Below are 18,557 nucleotides of genomic sequence, written 5' to 3'. Positions count from 1 at the left end.
GTTTGTAAGAATGTAAAATGTTACATCTTTGTTAAAGAATAATAATTTGCTTCTGAGATCTTTGTGACTGAGATTTGAAATCTTAAGTATGGTTTTTTCTTCCATGTTTTATACATATGCACGTATACACATACATGTAAGGTATATAAAAGGAAAATAAGCATATCTGTATTCACATTTATATACACTTCCATAATGTGTATACTTCTAGTCACACATAAGTCTAAGAGACTATGACTTGACTTGATAACCATGAGAGGGTAATTAAATAATTTATCTGCTCTTAGCCTTGCTTTTGTATGTGAGCAGGGACCCTGCGAAACGCGCCTCCCGCGTTCCAGGCCTCACACAGCCCGTGCCAGGTTTTGGAAGCAGGAGTTTGTCTGCAGCCACTTCGGGAAACATGTGGTTGCCAGGATTGCCTAGAGCTCCAGGCTGTCTCCAGTCCCAGCCTCCCTGGGGTAGAAGCTGCCCTACCAGGGGCCTGGACATGGACGTTAGGGCCTGGAGCCAGGGAGCGCTCCTGAAGCGGGGGGCTCCCCTCACGGTTGGGCATGAGAACCGAGGATAGGAGGCGGAACCAGCCTCGGGCCAGTGCACGGCCTCCCTGAAGTGCTTGCGGGAAGCCCCAGCTGTACTTTGCTGACCCCATAGACAGCACCACACTCTGTGAGATCCCCCTGGCCCACCCCTCAGGTTCCTAAAATGATGAAGGTTTCCTGAGCTCTGAATTTTTAGGTCTAGGCTAAAAAGTCCTGGGACAGGCTCACAGGGTTCTTTATGTAGAAATGATGAGTGTGCTGGTGACTCAGAGCAGGCACTGTACCCTCACTCCAGGGTCCTTTGTGCCAGGTGGAAACGAGCGTGTGGGTCACCCAGAGTCCCTGCATCCTCACTCCAGGCACTGCTCTTTGGTTTCTTAATTAAAAGCCTAAAAGCCTTGATAATGAAAATGCATTCTCCCCAGAGAGTCGAGTTTCCGGTTATGGAGGCTCACCTGTAAATGCCGTGCCAGGTCAAATATGCTGAGATCTGGGCCAGGTCCTGCTTCCTGCTCACGGCCAAAGCAGGTACTTCATTTGGGAGGTGACCCAGGGGGATATCTGAGAGGCCTGCCGGTCCCCGAGGGATGAATCCGCTGGCCTTCACATTCTGCTCCGGCCTCCATCAGCTCCTTCTTACCTGCAAACTGCCAGCTTTGACGTTGCCATCATTGGAGATATGTTAGGGACTTGGTATGGGTTGACACCCATAGGACCAGCAGATCGTGAAAAGGTGGGAACCAGGGCTGGGAGGGTGGTGACCACGGCCAAACTGAGAACCGTGGTGGGCTGGGAGGTCCATCTTCTGTCTGAAGTGTTTTTTAAAATAAAAAACATTGTCTCAGGAGCATGAGAGGGGAGGCCACAGACGGGGAGAACGCATCTGTAAAAGACTCATCTGATAAAGGCTGTTATCCAAACCGTGCAAGGAACTCTCAAAACTCAACAAGAAAATGAACAACCTGATTAAAAATGGACCAAAGACCTGGACAGATACCCCAACAAAGAAGATACACAGATGGCAAATCTACACGTGGAAAGATGGCCCGCGTCTTATGTCATAGGGCGAGGCGTCACTGTGCACCCATCGGCCTGGCCAAAACCTGAACTCCGACACCACCACGTGCTGGTGGGTGTGTGGGCATCAGGACCCTCACTCATCGCTGGGGGAAGTGGGGCAGCTCCTGTGGGAGGCAGCATGGCGGTTTTCCGTGGAACTAAGCTCTCCGACCACAGAAGCAATCACAGTCCTGGCCGTTTACTCGGAGGAGCTGAAAGCTTACTTCCATGCGGAAATGTGCACACAGACATTGACAGCAGCTTTATAATTGCCAAAACTAGAAAGCAACCAAGATGCCCTTCAGTAGGTGAATGGATAAACTGTGGTATGTCAGATACTGGGATATTATTCAGCACTAAAAAGAACTGGACCCCTAAGCCATGAAAATACACAGAAGGATCATAAACGCATGTTGCTAAGTGAGACTCCAATCTGGAAAGGCTGCCTGCTGTCTGAGTCCAACCACAGCACAGTCTGGAAAAGGCAAAGCTGTGGAAACAGTAAAACAATCAGCGGCTGTCAGGGGTTGGGGAGGGGAGAGATGAATGGGAGGAGCATAGGGGGTGTGTAGGGTGGGGCAGCAACTCCAGGTGGGGCTTTCATGGGGGATCCATGCCGTTCCACGTCTGTGAAACCCACAGAGTGAGCAGCAGCAGGCCGAGTCCTCGTGTGAGCTGTGGACTGTGGGTGGTGGTGCCGTGTTGATGCGGGTCTGTCGGTCGTAGAGACATGCTGGTCTGGTGAGGGCAGGAGAATGATGGAGGCTGTGCCTGTGCTGGGAAAGGATATGTGAGGACTCTCTGTACTTTCCTCTTGATTTTGCTATGAACCGAAAACTGCTTTTAAAAACGTCTATTGAAAAGGCAAACAAAAAAGTGCTGGCCAGACAACATCAGTGTGAGGGTGTGGCCTGTGTTCTACGTTCAGAATTTCCCTTTTAGAATACACGTATCTAAATTTTTCAAAGTTAAACCTTTGCATTAAGTAACTCACTACAAAGTTACAGTATCAGCTTGAGCACTGCCAGGATGGCCAGGATCCTGTATCCTGACAGGCTTCTCCCCTTACAGGTGCAGTTGACGTCCATGGCCACATCCCAGTAAGCGGCAGGACTGGAATCAGGAGTCAGGCTTTGCGGGACAGAGAGGAAGTGTGAGATCTTGTAAGCACGTGGCTGAGGGCGGGCAGGGAGGAGCCCGTGGCGCAGGGAGCCGGCAGGGATGACTTTTTGACCAGTTTTCCTTATCGCTGAGGCCTTCTTAGACTTGGGGAGTTGGGAGTCCCCACTCTCGGGTGCCTCAGAAACCAAAGGCTGCTTGTAATGCTCAAGTTCCAGATGCCTCAGGGAGAGGTACCTGGGTTGTTGGGTACAGTTCCGTTATTTGCTGCTCGGTGGGATTTGCCCGCAACATTTCTGATTGTTTTTAAGAGCTGATGTTTGAGCTGCTTAAAATCACATATGGATGTCGATTTATCTATAAAAGTTAAGAATGGAATTTGAGTGCAAAGAGTTGTGAAAATGCTCAAGGTGATGTACTAATGTATACATTACATTTGTGGAAATATTTGAAAGTTCAGGATTTACATTAAACACTTCTCTTGATTTTTGTAATATCTACCTGTCATTTTCCCATTTGATTAATAGATGTCAGAGGGCTTAAATTTTGAGTGCCTGAATTCACTGAAATTAAAACTTCTTACATCAAATGTAATTAAACTGAATGTAGCAACAGTGCATGCTTTTATAAGTACTGATCAAAAAATATATAAAAACACATATCCATGAACATGCAGATGGGGGCAACATATTAAACCATGGAAGTAGAATTAGTATTGTTTTCTGAGAAGACAAATTTTTAAAAAGCTAAGGGGTCTTATAACTTTCTAGTTTCCAACTTATTTACCCTAAAGTGGAAGATTGACAGCAGCAGAAGAGGAGATCCTGGGCCAGTGCAGGCTCTGGGAGCAGCGGGGTGAGTGCTGGAAGGAGCTGGCTGGAGGCAGAGCCAGGGAGGTGCTCAGGCAGGCCAGGACGGCCTCAGGGCACGCGGCTCAGTGAGTGAGAAAAGGTTCACATTTCTTGGAGAGCCCTTGACTCTGCCCACGGAAAACCCAAACTCCTTCCAACGGGGATGTGCATCTCATGTAAAAGTTGTTACTCCCAGAAAGAAAACCAGTGGATGTAGAAATATTACGTATGCAGAAATTACTTCAAATTTGTTTCTAACCTTATCCTTTTCTTCCCCCATCTTAATGTGTGGTGACTTTCTGCAGGTGACGCACACATCTTAGGAGAGGGCTGTATTTCAGTTGCTGTTGGCTCTGATGTGACTTTGTGGTGTCCGATGTTCTTGTTCTGAGGTTCTGCCCAGAACGTGGCTCCTCCCTGCTGAGCGTTGCTTGTTGAAGGCCCGTGTGGAAACTTTCCCTGTAAGCTCGTTGACCGCAGCAGTCTTGGTTAAGAAACCTTTGGACCTCCTGAGACTTCACACAGCCTTCTAACCTTTCTAGTGTGTCCTTTTCATTTTACTGTTCCCCGTTAACCCAGATGTTTTCTAGAATGTAAGTAATCTGCTGAATGCACGGTGGGGGGTGCCCTCCGTTGGCTCTGGGGAGAAGCATCGCTGTTTCTCCGGGTGGAGCTTCCCGCCCACCATGGTGTGCTCCAAGACGCAGCAGGGTTCTTTGGCAGAAATAATCGTCGAAGGCCTGCGTCTCCGTGGCAGGGTGGCTGTGGGTATGGGACCTCGCGGCCATACCGGCCCCTCCCTATCAATGGCACCACGGAGAGGAGCAGGGGGAGGCCTGGGATCTGTCTCCAGAGTCACAGCTGTGCTTCCGAGACTGCGTCGTCCGTTTGTAACTAGACATGCAGAGAAAGTGTTGGAGATCAGCAGGAGACGGTGTCTGTCCCTAATGAGCTCAGGCGTGCCCTTGAGAGGGTCAGGTTTCTGTGCGGCTGATCTGGACTCAGCCTGGCTGTGGCAGTGCAGGTGACTGCTGGGCTTTGGCAAGGCTGCACCCACTATCCGTCTGAAATGGCCCCCTTCCCTGGCTCGCGGTGTCAACTGGGCCCCCAGGCCTGATTTCCCGCCAGGACGGAGGCCCTGTGTATGTGTCGGGGATGGGGGAGGTGGGGGTCCTACTTTATTGCCGTATCCAATGCCACGCGGGGTCAGCACTCAGGAAACATGTGCTGTGTGGGTCAGCGATTGAGTTCAGAAACCTGGAAAATTCAGCAGTGTAGGCTTTGGGCATGACCCGTCCAGCCTTGGGGCTCTTTCTTTCTCTGAATTTCCTTCCATGGCATCCTCCTCATCCCAGGGGCCCCTGTTCCCATATGGCTGTTGGCAACTTCACAGGTTCCTCTGCCTCCCCTCCCGGGCCCTGGTGTGGCTGGGGCAGCTAGTAGCTGTGCAGACCCCACAGCCAGTAGATCATTGGTGCCAACGCCTTGGGCCTGGTTTACTTGAGTCAAGGACGGCAGTACATGGCTGAGCCCACCCCGAATGCCTGGATCGGAAGGCCTTGGGTTGCAGAGGGGTGGGGGTTGGATATTGAAGGACAACCTGCAAAGCAGAAGGGGAAATGGCTGTGCTGATGGGCAGCTAGAGGAGTCTGTGCAGAGCCTGGGACCCAGTGCAGACACAGAGCTGACATGGGCAACGCAGTGACACGGCCACCGTGGAAGTGGGCAAAGTTACAGGCTTCAGACCGATATGGAGGGGCTGGTCTAAAAGGATCCTCATTTTCCTTTAATCCTAACAATTGCTGGCTTACAGGGTGGGGGAGTGAGATCTGTGGTGGCCGCGAGGAGAGACAGGGATTTTAATTAAACCCCTCTTTCTGGGAGAGGGGAGTAGCCGTTTCTGTAGGGCGGTGAGCATCGTCATCTCAGGCAGCTCAGGCTGCTGTAACGAAACACCATTGACTGAGCGGCTTATGAACAACAGGAATTTGTTTCTCACAGTTCTAGCGGCTGGAAGGCAGGATCAGGGTGCCGCACGGGTGAATTCTGGTGTGGGCTCTTTCCTGGTTGGCACACACCTTCTCTCTGGCCCTGACACAATGGGAGGGTGAGGGATTTGCTGGGCCCCTTTCTGAGGCACAAATCCCATTCAAGGGTCTCCAGCCTCGGGAACTCATTACCTCCCAAAGACCACCTGACAGCATCACATTGAGGCTGAGGATTTCAACCTGTGTTTTGAGGGGCAGGCAGGCAGTTTGTAACCGTCACCCTCTTTGTGTATTTCTGACTCAACATTGAGTCTGCCTTTGGCTCTCCAGTGGACAGAGCCTGTGTGGACACTGAGCAAGGTCAGAGCTGCAAGCATGTACACATCGGGGGCAAGGGAGCTGCCAGGGGTGTGAGAACGGGGTTTCAGCATCAATCGGAGCTGCTTTCCTGGCAAATGTACTCATAAGCTATCCTGGCAACATTTGCTTTTCACGAAGAGTCGATGAGGCAGTGGGGGCAGCAGGCGGTGTTGCCAGAAGCTTGGAACTGATGAGCAGCAGAGAAGGGGCAGAGGCCACGACCTTGGGGTAGTCAGCAGTGCCAGGTGTCTGCCCTCCAGGCCTCACGTCTGTGACTGTGTAGAGACCGAGCCGACCGGGGCTTGCCGGCCAGTGTGGCTCTCATACAGGTGATTATCGCGTTGTGCTTTCTATGTAATGTTCCCTCAACCCCACGCCCACCCCACCAATTTCTGTGCCTAGCAGAAATCATGCTGCGTTTCCTTGATGAAGCCTTGAGTTTCCTGTGGAGATGTAGGAATAGCATGATTTGGCTCACGTCAAAATACTTTGCAGTGAAGCTGCACGGAAGAGGTTTCTAGGCTTCCATTTGACGTTTTCAACAATGCCTGAGTGTTACAGGACCGTCTTGCTTGTTAATAAAGCACCAGATGAAAAAGGCTACTGGTTAATAAAGGAGACTTTTTACATTAGCACAGAGAGGGTGGCTTGAGATAAATTCAGCGTAACGTAGGTGTGTTGGTAAGCCATCAAAAGGACCATCTCTCTGCTGGTGACACATGTTTTCCGGTATTGGTTTTGTTCTGTAAAAGGATGACTGGCATTCGGCAGAGTCATTCCAGAATTCACCTGGAAGGCGTCCACATGGTGCCTTGTTTTCTCCTGACATTCTGGGCACCACGAGGGATTATTCCTGTCTTCAGCACTAGCAGGAGACTTTTCCTGAACACCTGCTCCTCTTTGGCGTTGTGGGTGTGAAGGGGTCAGAGTGAGCCTGTCTTCATGGAGTTTTCAGACACCATGGGGATAGTGTGGCACGAGTGTCGGGCTCGGGTGGGAGGGAGACTTTCCCCAGAAAACAGCTGCCGTTTCCAGGACGGCCCTCGACCCCTCCTCCCTCTGTTCCTCTGCGTCATGTCTGAATTAAGGCTGTTCTATCGTAGCGGGGGTGTCATGTTAACTGGAAGTGTGCTTTTTTACTGGGCAGTAAGTAAATTAATGGTACATTTGCCAAGGACAGCGAGGTTTGATTTGATGAATCCAGTGGGGGAAAGGAGAAGGGGCTTGGCTGTGTGGGGATGTATGTGATGGGAGCAGAATGGAGTAGCCATGCAGGCTGTTGGGATGGAGGGGCCACGCCCACATTTCCATGGGATCCGTCGCTGTTTGTGCCACTAGACCTGAACCTCTGTCTCTACTTCTAACACCCGTATAGTGAGGAAGCCCCTGATGGGCCTGAGTTGTTACTTCCCATGGCCATTGCTGGGAAATGCCCCAGACGCCTCTCCAGGCTGGTGACGGCCCTGGGGCTGGACACTGGCTTTGTCCTGAGTTGTTTCTTCTTGTGGCCATCGCTGGGAAGTGCCCCGGACACCTCTCCTGGCTGGTGACGGCCCCAGGCCTGGACACTGGGTTCGTCCTGAGCTCTGCGAGGGGCTTTGGCTCCACGTGCAGCAGGCATCTGTGCATCCCTTTGGATGTGAGATGTTGGCGCTCGGCTTGGAGGCCAGCGCAATCTGGGTGTGGTCAGGATCCAGTTCATCCTTTGGAGAGAGAGCACCTGCCCAGGGACCCCTCTGAGGTACATAGTCATGCAGTGCCCTCACAGGATGCCCGGTCCCCCGAGAACTTCCCGCCATTCCCCTGGACCCTCAGGTATGGGAGTCAAGTGTGGTGTGTGTGTCACAGGCGGGGGTACTGAGGACACCACGTGCCTGCTCGTGCGAAGACCTGAAGTGCTGCTTGAGCTCGTTCCCAAGGGGCCGTTGGCATCTGGGGGCCTGTGGGTGTCTTTCCACTGGCAGGAAATAATGGGTGGCCCATGTTACCTTTTGTGTCTTTTTTTTTCTTTGCCGAAAAGCCCTAATGCCAACGTCGCTGTCCTGCTATTGGAACCGCCCACCTCAGGCTCACTGGCCCTCCTGTTTCTGGGCTGCTGCAGTGTTGTGTTGGGGTAACTGTATTAACTTCGTTTGAATTTTCTTCCTGTTCTTTTGGAATAAGTGTTGATAGTTTGTGCTGCTTGTTCACCCCAGAGGCGAGGATGTCCTTTAGGCCTGGAGGAGCACAGCCCCTAGAGGGAGGTGCCGGGCCTCTACCTCTCATGTCATCAGCAGCCCTCTCCACACGTCTCCTCTTCACTCCTCGTGCCCACGGCTGGGGTCACGGGCCGCTCGCTCTGCTGTTTGAGATCCTCGGAAAAGATGTTTGCCCTGAAGAGAGATTGGGGGTGTGTGGCTGATTTTAAATAGGAGGAAATGATTGTAACAGAATGAGCAATGCCTAGCACTTAGTCTCAGGCTTGAGAAATTGTGTTTTAGAAGCAAGGTATCCCCAACTCCGGTTTCCTTCAAATTAAATCTTTTAAAGAGTCCACAAATATAAATAGTTAAAGCCTAAAACTATGCAACAGAGGGCCTAGAGCCCAAGCCACTGCCACCTCTGACTCCAAGACACCTCAAAAACTTGGCCCTCCTCCTCAGAGAACCCCCCTTCTGCTCCTCCTTCCACACTGCTCCCTCCACAGTGCTCCCTCCACAGTGCTCCCTCCACACTCCTCCCTCCACACTCCTCTTCCGCCCCTCCCCTTCTTCCTTCCCTTTCCCTTCTTCCTTCCTTCCTCTCCCCTTCTTCCTTCCTTCCTCCCCTTCTTCCTTCCTTCCTCCCCTTCTTCCTTCCTTCCTCCCTTTCCTCCTCCCTCCTCTACCTCCTCCCTCCTCTTCCTCCTCTTCCCCCTCTTCCCCCTCTTCCCCCTCCCTGTCCTTGGGCAACCTCCATGGAACTCTGGTTCAAAGTCACTGGTCTGTGGGGCCGCCCATTTGATAGACGACCACGCTGGGGATCAGACACAAGTGACTGACTCAGACCAGCTCGCATGTCGTCTCCTGCCTCCCGTAACACCGGGTTGTCCCTAATGGAAGAGAATCAATGATGCTGCTTCACTGATCTCCAGGGAAAACAGGTTGATAACAGGTTATAAACATGGGAATGTTTTGGAAAAAGCGTCGTCCACTTGTCAGCTCCATCTCTCCTGCCCGGAAGATGTAGGGGAAACCTGCCTTCAGCCCACCCTCATCCCATAACAGGACAGAGGACAAAGGGCAGAGACCCAGGTCCTGTCAGTGCCCTCAGGAAACCCCCCATTTCCTCCTCATGGTGGAAGTGGAAACCATCCCACTGGACTAGATTTTCCCGGGAAGCCCCTTCACCCCGAAAGCAAGGAATCTGGTTTGAGCACACACCATTCTCGGTGCCATGACTTTCTGCTGCTGAACCCTGCATACGTGGCCCATTGATCTTGCTAGTCCAGTGTTACTGGGTCCTGGGAGTTTCTGTGGGCTGATGGCAGGTGTTTACCATTGTGTTCAGAGGGGAGAACAGAACTTTATTTGTCGAAATCAGATGATAACCATTGCCATGTGATTCCTTGGGTTGGTTTGGGTGGGGGGGTGCTCAATGCTTTTCCTGAGGGCTAAGTTCTAGTTTGAGACCGTCTCTCTTTGTCGCCCAAGCTGGAGTGCAGTGGTGCGATCTTGGCTCACTGCAACCTCTGCCTCCTGGTTTCAAGCAGTTCTCCCTGCCTCAGCCTCCCAAGTAGCTGGGATTATAGGTGTGTGCCACCACGCTTGGCTAATTACAAAAATATTTAATATAGGCTGGGTTTTGCCATATTGGTCAGGCTGGTCTCGAACTCCTTGCCTCAAATGATCGGCCCACCTTGCCCTCCTAAAATACTGGGATTACAGGCTTCAGCCACTGTGCCCGGCCTGATCCTGACATCTTTTAAAGCTGCCTTCATGTACCAAAAGCCAGTCTATGTTTGAAAATCAGTCTTGAAGAGCCTAGGAGGAGAGGGATAAGCTTCAACTAGGTGAATAACTATGCATATGTTAAAAATATGGGCCAAAATCCTACCCCAAATGTTAACTCTTCTGCTTTGCGTATTATATCCATTTATAGTTATTTCAGCACTAAGATTTTTAAAGACTCTTTTGATAATTATGGAGAAATTACTATTAAAACTCAGCTGCATTTGTAACACTTCAAAGAACTAATTGGATGACATCATTTTTCCCAGAGGCATTTTGGATTGTTATATAATTAATGTTTATCTCTTTGCCAGAAATCTTTTTTTTTTCTTTTCCAGAACAGATACCTGAAAAGAAAATTTCCTTTGCATTAAGTGTTATTTCACTGTGTGACAATCAATTTTTGAACGTGAGAACAAGATCATCATGTATTTTTGGGATAAATCTTGCTTAATAGTGATAATGCTAAGTGTTAAAATTATGCAACAATTTGTTTCTTTGAAAATTACTATTTGCCTGCTCACCAGGTGGGAGCTGATGAGAACGTGGATGTAAAAATTAAATTGTATTTAGCTTGTATAAAAGAAGTTTTTAAAAAAAAAAAGCTTTTTTTTTTGTTTTGTTTTGTGCTACTACTGAAGTTGCTTCGTTGTGGAAATGAGGTTATTGCAGGCACCTAGAATTTTATCTCCTTGTACAATGGGAAGAAATTCTCCAACAAGCACAGGAATCTGACTTTCTGATATTGAGACTCCTAGGCATCAAGCCCCGTGGAAAGGTTGGTGATTTACGTGAGCGTTGGCGTTGATGTGGGCACCCTCCAAGCCGGACGCAGGGAGCAGGGAAGGGCAGAACAGGCCCCTCAGGAGCCATGAGAAAATCAAGTGTTGGCAGCAGTGGTGAGGGTTGATGTCAGGGGCCAGGAGGAGGTGGTGAAGGGAGTATGTGCCTCAAGGCAGCCCTGGAACCCGTGGTCCCTGCAGTGAGGTCTGATCTGCAGGGGATGTGGACGGCCATGTGGCGAGGCCCACGGACAGCCTGGACTTGGCTGCCTCAGAACTCTGGTGGACGTTGCAAACGGCCCCACAGGGTTGCAGTGCACATTCCTCGGACAGAGAGAAGACGCTTGTAACTGTTCTCGGCACGAAGCCAGCGCCCTGTGAACAGTGGCCACTGCTGTCGTGACTGAGTGCCGTGCAACTGGAGGCATTTGCTCTGCTCAGTTCACTTAATTGGGCCAGGAATGGGGTTGCCCTGCCTTCAACAAGCTTGACGCATTGAACGAGGACTCAGTAAAGTACTCTGTAAATATGCTCTCCTGGCTAGAGTGAGCAAAGCCCAGGGAGAGAGTGGTTCCTCAGTATTAGACAGGTGTTTGGCGGGGCCAGCTGTGTGGCTGCCAGAGCGAATGTGACCAGGAAGCCTCTGTTCCCCCGGAGGTGGCCAGCGTAACTGTTACACGTGCCGTAGGTAGAAAGTGGGCACTGCTGGGAAACTTGCTCATGCTGCTGTTTCCTGATTGGAAATTCAAGGTTTCTGAGCATCCTACATCGAATTTGTACATTGCTGAGACTGTACACCTTTCAACACTTGTTTTTTCCTGCTTTTCGGATCTATACAACCTGATATTTGGCCGTGGCTTCCAGAACAGGCTGGATGCAGAGTGAAGTCCTCTCCTCACTGTCAATCTTTGCAGATGTCTTTCTTGAGAGTCTCAATTAGGTTTTTACTTAACTAGACTTTTTAAATTGCCATGCACATAACTCTACCAGTTACAATCGTGAGCTAACATGGGATTTTGGTTTTACTTTGATGAATGTTTAACATTTGCATGCTGGATGTAGGGGTGGAGGTCATTTATCTGCTTTTCATTTCCTTCTTGGTTATACTTAGTGACTTTCAGGTACGGTGTGGAAAGCCTGGTACAGGGTGAATTGCAGGCTGCAGTGTGGCGCGGTGGACGAGAGGCGTGGGCTGCAGTGTGCACAGTGGATGAGAGTGAAGCTATTTCCATCCTGGAGGGAAACACACAGGAAACAATTTAAAAAACTGATCATCTAGCTTGAATGAGGTCCAACAAATTCAGTTTGCAAAGTTTAACTTCCAAGTTAACTTAGTAACTTTTCCCCTAAGTCATTAATTTAGTAGCTTATGTTTATTGCCTAAAGCATAATAGTCATAAATTCTAAAATGAAGGACTAAACATGTAATAATTTAGGCATACAGCACCTGAAGGGAAAACTGCCAGTATGCTAAAATATTGGATACAGATGCTCAAAAAATATAATGTAGCATTCTTACAATGCATGTGCTTTTAGCATGTAACTTGGTGAGTAGTTTTGAGCTATATTTGTAGGAATGTGTATCTTGAATACTTTAGGACACCACTGGAGATGTGTGCTTGAGAGGTATAAATACTGAATGTTCTTCTCCCTTCCTTTAAATGAAAAACATTAGCTCCCTTGATTTTTATTTTTATTTTTTGAAGTGGACTCTCACTCTTGTTGCCCAGGCTGGAGTGCAGTGAGGCAGTCTCGGCCCACTGCAACTTCCGCCTCCAGGGTTGAAGTGATTCTCCTGCCTCAGCCTCCCCAGTAGTTGGGATTACAGGTACCCACCACCATGCCCCGCTAATTTTTGTATTTTTATTAGAGATGGGGTTTTGCCATAGTGTCCAGGCTGGTCTCAAACTCCTGACCTCAGGTGATCTGCCCACCTCGACCTCCCAAATTGCTGGGATTACAGGCGTGAGCCACTGCGCCTGGCCAGCTCCCTTCTATAATGATTTATACAGTTGTTTTTGCTTTTCGTTTTTTCGAGACGGTGTCTCACTCTGTCGCCCAAGCTGGAGTGCAGTGATGCAAATCTGGGCTGACTGCAGCCTTCACCTCCTGGGCTCAGGTGATCGTCCCACCTCAGCTTCCTGAGTTGCTGTGACTAGACACACGTCACCATGCCCAGCTTTATTATTATTATTATTGGTATTTTTAATAGAGACAGGGTTTTGCCATGTTTTCCAGGCTGGTCTCGAGCTCCTGGGCTCAAGCAATCTCCTGGCCTCAACCTCCGAAACTGCTGGGATTACAGGCGTGAGCACCACATTTGGCCCATTTTTTTTTTTCTTCCAGGATTAGGAGTCGACTTTCAGAAAATCCTTCAACCTTGCAAGCTTAATTTTCCATAAAAGTATTCCTCTAGGATAAAAACAAGACACAAAGAAGTACGTGTGGACTGCAGTTAAAAATTTTCAACACAACTTAGCTTAGGAAAGTTGACATTTACAAAGAGCAGGAGGCCCGTTCAGTGCCTTCTAGGCACTGGGAATGGCGGTCTGTGGGCGACCCTAACATGTGCGGCGTCCTGAGACGTGATCGTGGTGTTCACGCTTTTACCGAGGGCTTCCCGGGAGTACCAGAGGCTGTTCTTCTGCAGTCGGCCAGCCAGGCAGCAGCTGCTGGAGAAGGAACAAATAGCAAAAGACAGATGTACACGGTGTTATTGTGGCAGAGAGGTTAAAACCAGGGTCACTTTGTTCTTACAGTTTTAAAAAGCTAATAATGAAGTCCTTAAATATGTTTAGGATTTCAAAGTAGTTGTGGGTGTGTCTGTGTCTCTAGCTCCCGTTCGGGTGCTTCCTGCGAAGAGAGCTCAGAGACGCCACCTTTCCTTGATGAGGTGACAGGGCCTGGAGAGGTGTGAACCCCGTGGTGGGGGGATGACTGACCTGGGGTGAGTCTGGGTCAGTGTGGGGATCCAACCCCACTCCACATTCCTGTAGGGAATCCATAGTTCTAAGTCTTTATGATAGGGGTAAAAATAACCTGGAAGAGGTGTTATTTTTTAAGAAGTAAGTGCCATGCTCTTTTTTCCTCATACTTTTCCGTGTTTAAGCAGCATTGAAGGATAAGGCACTAGTAGCATGTTGTTTTGAAAACAATGTTGTTGGTTATTTTACGTTGAATATGGTACTAAGGTTGCCTGGTAACAGAAGTTTTCCTTAAACAACATAGAACTCTGTTGAATCTGTTGCCCCATTGGCTGAGCCGTCTGAAATCAGTGCAGTAGCAGCTGAAGAGGCCTCTTCCCCTTGGAGGAAGCCGCTGGATTGGCAGGAGGCACCGCGCTTGACTGAGGGAGTGAGGCTGGTTTGCAGAGACCCCACGTGGCCCCTGCAGCTCTCTCCTGCCCCCTGCTGGTTGGCCAAGCAGCCTTGCGACAGTGTGCTCAGTGTGAATGTTCACTGGGGCAGGCCAAGGCTTTTGTTCCAGAAACACTGACTTCAGAAATGGCCGGCTGTGTGTGTTGAGCATGGCAAGAAAGACTTACGTGTGTCTTAAACCTCTTGAACAAAGCAAGTTGATGTTTCAAATGCATCTCGAAGGCTAATGACTTTGCTATGGTCAATATTCAGGAGAAAAGAGGGTTTGATGAAACAGAAAGACAGGAGTGGCAAGGGACGTGCTTGTGCCCCGTATGACTAAGCGATGTCCTGGCCGTTCCACACCACGGCCTCTGAGCAGCCAGCCTGCGGATACTGGGTCAATTTAGATACCCTTGATCTCTGCAGAGGTTTGATCAGGTAGCCCAAGAGCAGATAAACACAAACGCTGACTGGAAACCCTGGCACACGGAGACACTGGAAACAGCAAGCTGCTATTAACATCATAGTAAGAGAGTCGCCTGCTCTCAGGGGTGTCAGTTTCTTTTGCTTCTAGACGTTCATCTGCGTTACAATACAGTTTTGCTCAGTTTATCCCCATTACTCCACTGTCTTCGCTGTTAAAGTCTCAGCCAGCACTTAGCTCTGACACTGCAGGAGTTTCACTGTGCGGCTGACCAGGCCTACCTGGCTTGGCTGTAAAGCAGGTGAGATTTTCCGGAAGGCAGTAACGAGAACCCGAGGCAGGAAAGAGCATTGCTGGTCTACATAGGGCAGTGCACCTGCAGCAGAGCATGTACGTGCACGTTCAGGCTAAACAGGTGTAGGAGAGAAGAAAATCACCTACAATTAGTCACTTAAAATGCCACACACCCAACCCTTGAGACCCTAGCACATAGAGCAGTAGTGGTCTTGGAGATGGCAGGTGTGCTGAAGTCTGATTTTCTCACTTAGCTTTTCCAGCAGCGTTTTCCTCATCTCTAAGCTGGGGCTAACAACTGCCACGCGTAGATTTGTGCATGGAACCGTGCGTGTAAAGTGGGGTAGCCCCCAGGACCTAGGAAGGACTCGTGGTCAGTGTCGGTGGTCATGCGTGCTGTACGGGTCCCCCAGGAAGATGATTGCTACAGATAACTCCCTCCGTTCAATGTCACTGAATGTAAAAGGTGGGACATTGGCTTCTGATGTGTCTGGTTTGCTGTAGGCCACGCTGCACCCCGTGGTTCCTGAGCCCTGAGCTGAAGTACATCCTGCTGCATCGCCTGTGTCGCTTTTGCTGTGTCACTTAGAGCTCCTGCCCTGGGAAACTTCCTCGCGCCTGACGAGCACCACAGTTTGCAGCAAGACCTGTCCAAAGCGTGGACTGCGAGAGCCCCGCTGTGGTCCTCTCCTCTCCATGTTGGGAGCGACTTTGTGGGGTTTGTCGGCCCTTCTCTCAGGTGTCCTGTGTCTCATGGATCAGCCGACGAGCCCCGTCTGGAGGAGCACTCTGCAAAACGCTGCCGGCCACCCAGATCTCCTAGCGCAGAGTGAGGCCACATCTGCAGACTTGACCGCACAGAGTCCCGAGGCATTCGGCAAGAAGGGGAGTGGGATGTGTGTGAGATCCCACTGCGGAAGCCGGCTCTGCTCCGTACTCTGCGTGCGGGGTGCCTGATGTTCAGACCTGCTGTGTCTATCGGGGGCCATGGCGGGGTGGTGGGAGTGGGGGCAGGGAGCAGCGTGGATGGATCCAGGAAAGGACTTAGTTGAATCCCAGCTGCCCACATACCTGTTGCTGGTCTTGGACAAGGTCCCTAGTTTCTCTGGGCTTTCGGTTTGATTGTAAGACTAGGACGCCGCCCTAGTCTGAAGATGTCGGTGTGTGCGGGAATGCCTGGCGCAGTCACCATGGGTTTTCCTTCAGCCTCCTCCGTGCCCCTCCCTGGGTCAATCAGTATCCATGCGTGCCACAAGTAAATTACAGTCCCTCCGAAAACCAGTTGACCCGAGTTTTATGGTCGAGCATGGTGAGTGTCCTTGCCAGGAAATGCCACTAGATGTCTTGGGCCTGCTCCTCTACCTCCACAGCAATCCCCGGAACAGGCTGGTTCAGGACGTGGGAGGTGGGAGTCGGTGTTGTACCTAGGACAGGCTGAAGTCAAAGGCTCATTTGCTCTGTGAGGGGTGATCAGGATGACACATCAAGTGGAGCCCCATGGCTGACCCTGGAGGTGGACGGTCGGGTCGGATTGGCTGCCCTCCAGCACGTGTTTCGAGTGATGCCTTCCCTGGGTTACGCAGCCCTGATCTGTAGGGCACAACTTCCCAGCTCCAGCCAATCTGGTCTTGCCGTCTCCTTCCAAGAAGGTAGGTGCGGCGCAGTTGCCTTTAAGCGGCTCCTTCTGGACACCGCAGGGCAGCAGCAAGCAAGCATGGGCGACTTTTTTCTTACGTTGACCACAATACGCGGGGCCAGCTTTGCACGATCCCATTCAGCATCACACGTGTGCATCGGCCACTCACCTGTCCATCTGCCACAGACAGGCTTGGACAGGACCATTGAGTGGCCTTTACGGCAAAGAGCCTAAAGGGCTCACAGGAAACCTGGACCCAGCGCAATGGTAACAGCGCAGCAATACCTGTCATTGATCAAGGGGTATTCTGGGCCCGACATGGTGTTAAGTGATCCAGTTCGGTTAGCACTCTTAGAATTAACCCCCTTTTGCCTATCAGGAAATCGAAGACGGAGGGCATTAACGCCAGGGAGCAGGGAGTAAGGGGACACACAGAGGGGCTGAGGGGCTGGGCATTCTGAGCCCACGGATCTGCCCACAGGCCCCGGCTGCACGGGCACCAGGGCTGCTGCTCTGGAGGGGATGAGGAGCTCTGGGGAAAAGATGGAGCCTGACGTGGGTAAGATTTGGATATTTTCAGAAGAGATTTTCAGCCTGGAATGAGGGTGTAAGTGACTGAATCGGAGTGATGAGCCAGATAGCCCGGCTGCGGGAGCTCCCCTGTGGGGTAAGGGAGGAAGGCCTTGGGGGCGTGTGGCTGAGCAGAGGCGCTGAGTCGCCAGGAGCCGCCGCGGGTTTGGAAAGGGGGAGAAACGCAGCGCCCTGCACTGCAAGGGCACCGAGACGTGGTTGTGGTTCTTCCTGACCGTGACAGGCACAAATGGTGCTGATGGTGGAATGCACGGAGTTTGCCTTCAGAGAACTCCTGCTGTCTTTTAAAACCTGGGCCTCTCATTTAAACTTGGTGGCCTCAGGTGAATGGTCAGAAACAGTTTCTGATGAGGTTGCAGAGACTGTGCATGGCCTCTGATTGTGCACATCCTGTGATTGTGTATAGTCTCTGATTGTGGCCTCTGGCCTCTTTGTGGCCTCTGATTGTGTGGGTCTCTGTGTGTGGTCTCTGATTGTGTGTGGTCTCTGATTGTGCTCAGTCTCGGATTGTGCGCGGCCTCTGATTGTGTGCGGCCTCTGATTGTGGGTTGTGTGAGTTTCCCGGGATTAAGTAGATGAGCCTCGTGCTGGAGCAGGTGTGCCTTGTGTTGGGCATGTGGATAAAGAAGTTTAACCCATCCCCTCTTTGAGAATGGCAGGGCAGTAACAAAGGCGGTTGATTTATACATGGCCATCCTCGTGAGGTGAGGACCTGAAAGGTTTACTGCTTTCCCGGAAAGCTGCTCTGGGCGTCACCATCACTGATCATGGACAGCAGCTCAGAAGCCCCCTTAAGGTGCAGGGAGGGACCGGCGCTGGTCCTGTCTGTGCCCAGGCTGCTGGTCACCCTGACGGCCAGGCGATGGCTGCCTGTGCACGAAGCTGGGGTTAGAGTGAATTTGGGCAGTGTCGGCTTTGATTTAGGTCAAGACTGATCAGTCTTCCTAAAATACTAGCCATGAAAGCTTTCATAGATTGTAGTTCTTTGGGAGATTTATATGTGGTTTTTAAAGCACAGGGCCCATGGCCAGTGTTGAATTACATTTTGTTCAGTGTAACTGACAGGACACTGGACCTGAGTCTCAGGCCTGCCACAGGGTTCAGGGAGCTTCAGAGAGGGAGATGTTTGTGCTCAAGTTTTCGCAGATGGGATGGGACATGGGCATGGGGCTGGAATGCTCTAAACTTCAATCTTCAGTCATCGGTATCACCTGTGCACACGCATATCGTTTTCAAAGATGGACAAGCTTTTGGGAAATATCTGAAGACTTTTCCAGTTTTGAAAGAAGCCGGGATGACACTGGAAACGTCAGGTGTCTTGGCTGCTGATCAGGTCCATCACCACGCACATGGTCCCTAACCTGGCCCACCTCTGATCATGCACAGCGGGTGATGAGGTCCATAACCTCACACTTCTGTGCACAGCAGGTGACCAGGTCCCTAACCTCAAAAGCTTCTGATTGGGTGCAGCTGGTGACCAGGTCTGTAACTTCACATGGCTCTGATTGTGCAGAGCTGGTGACCAGGTCACTAACCACCCACACCTCTATTCATACCCAGCGGGTGACCGGGTCCATCACCTCA

The 18,557-nt window shown here is 50.7% G+C and overlaps 1 protein-coding gene across 24 annotated transcripts in view; it reads left to right on the top strand.

The window, feature by feature from the left end:
• The window catches only part of LOC139361655 (disco-interacting protein 2 homolog C-like), a 230,607-nt gene that overhangs the window by 142,032 nt on the left and 70,018 nt on the right, over nt 1-18,557 (top strand). For 2 of the 24 annotated variants that reach the window (XM_071090396.1, XM_071090392.1), the window contains exon 2: nt 2,673-2,764. The exons of the other annotated variants lie outside the window; for them this stretch is intronic. The gene's annotated coding sequence lies outside the window, so the exon portion shown is untranslated. The remainder of the gene's footprint in view (nt 1-2,672; nt 2,765-18,557) is intronic. 24 annotated transcript variants of the gene reach the window in all.

This window comes from Macaca nemestrina, unplaced genomic scaffold, assembly GCF_043159975.1.
Source record: "Macaca nemestrina isolate mMacNem1 unplaced genomic scaffold, mMacNem.hap1 Scaffold_87, whole genome shotgun sequence".
NCBI classification, from domain to species: Eukaryota; Metazoa; Chordata; class Mammalia; order Primates; family Cercopithecidae; genus Macaca; species Macaca nemestrina.
This window is presented reverse-complemented; position numbering and strand designations above follow the sequence as displayed.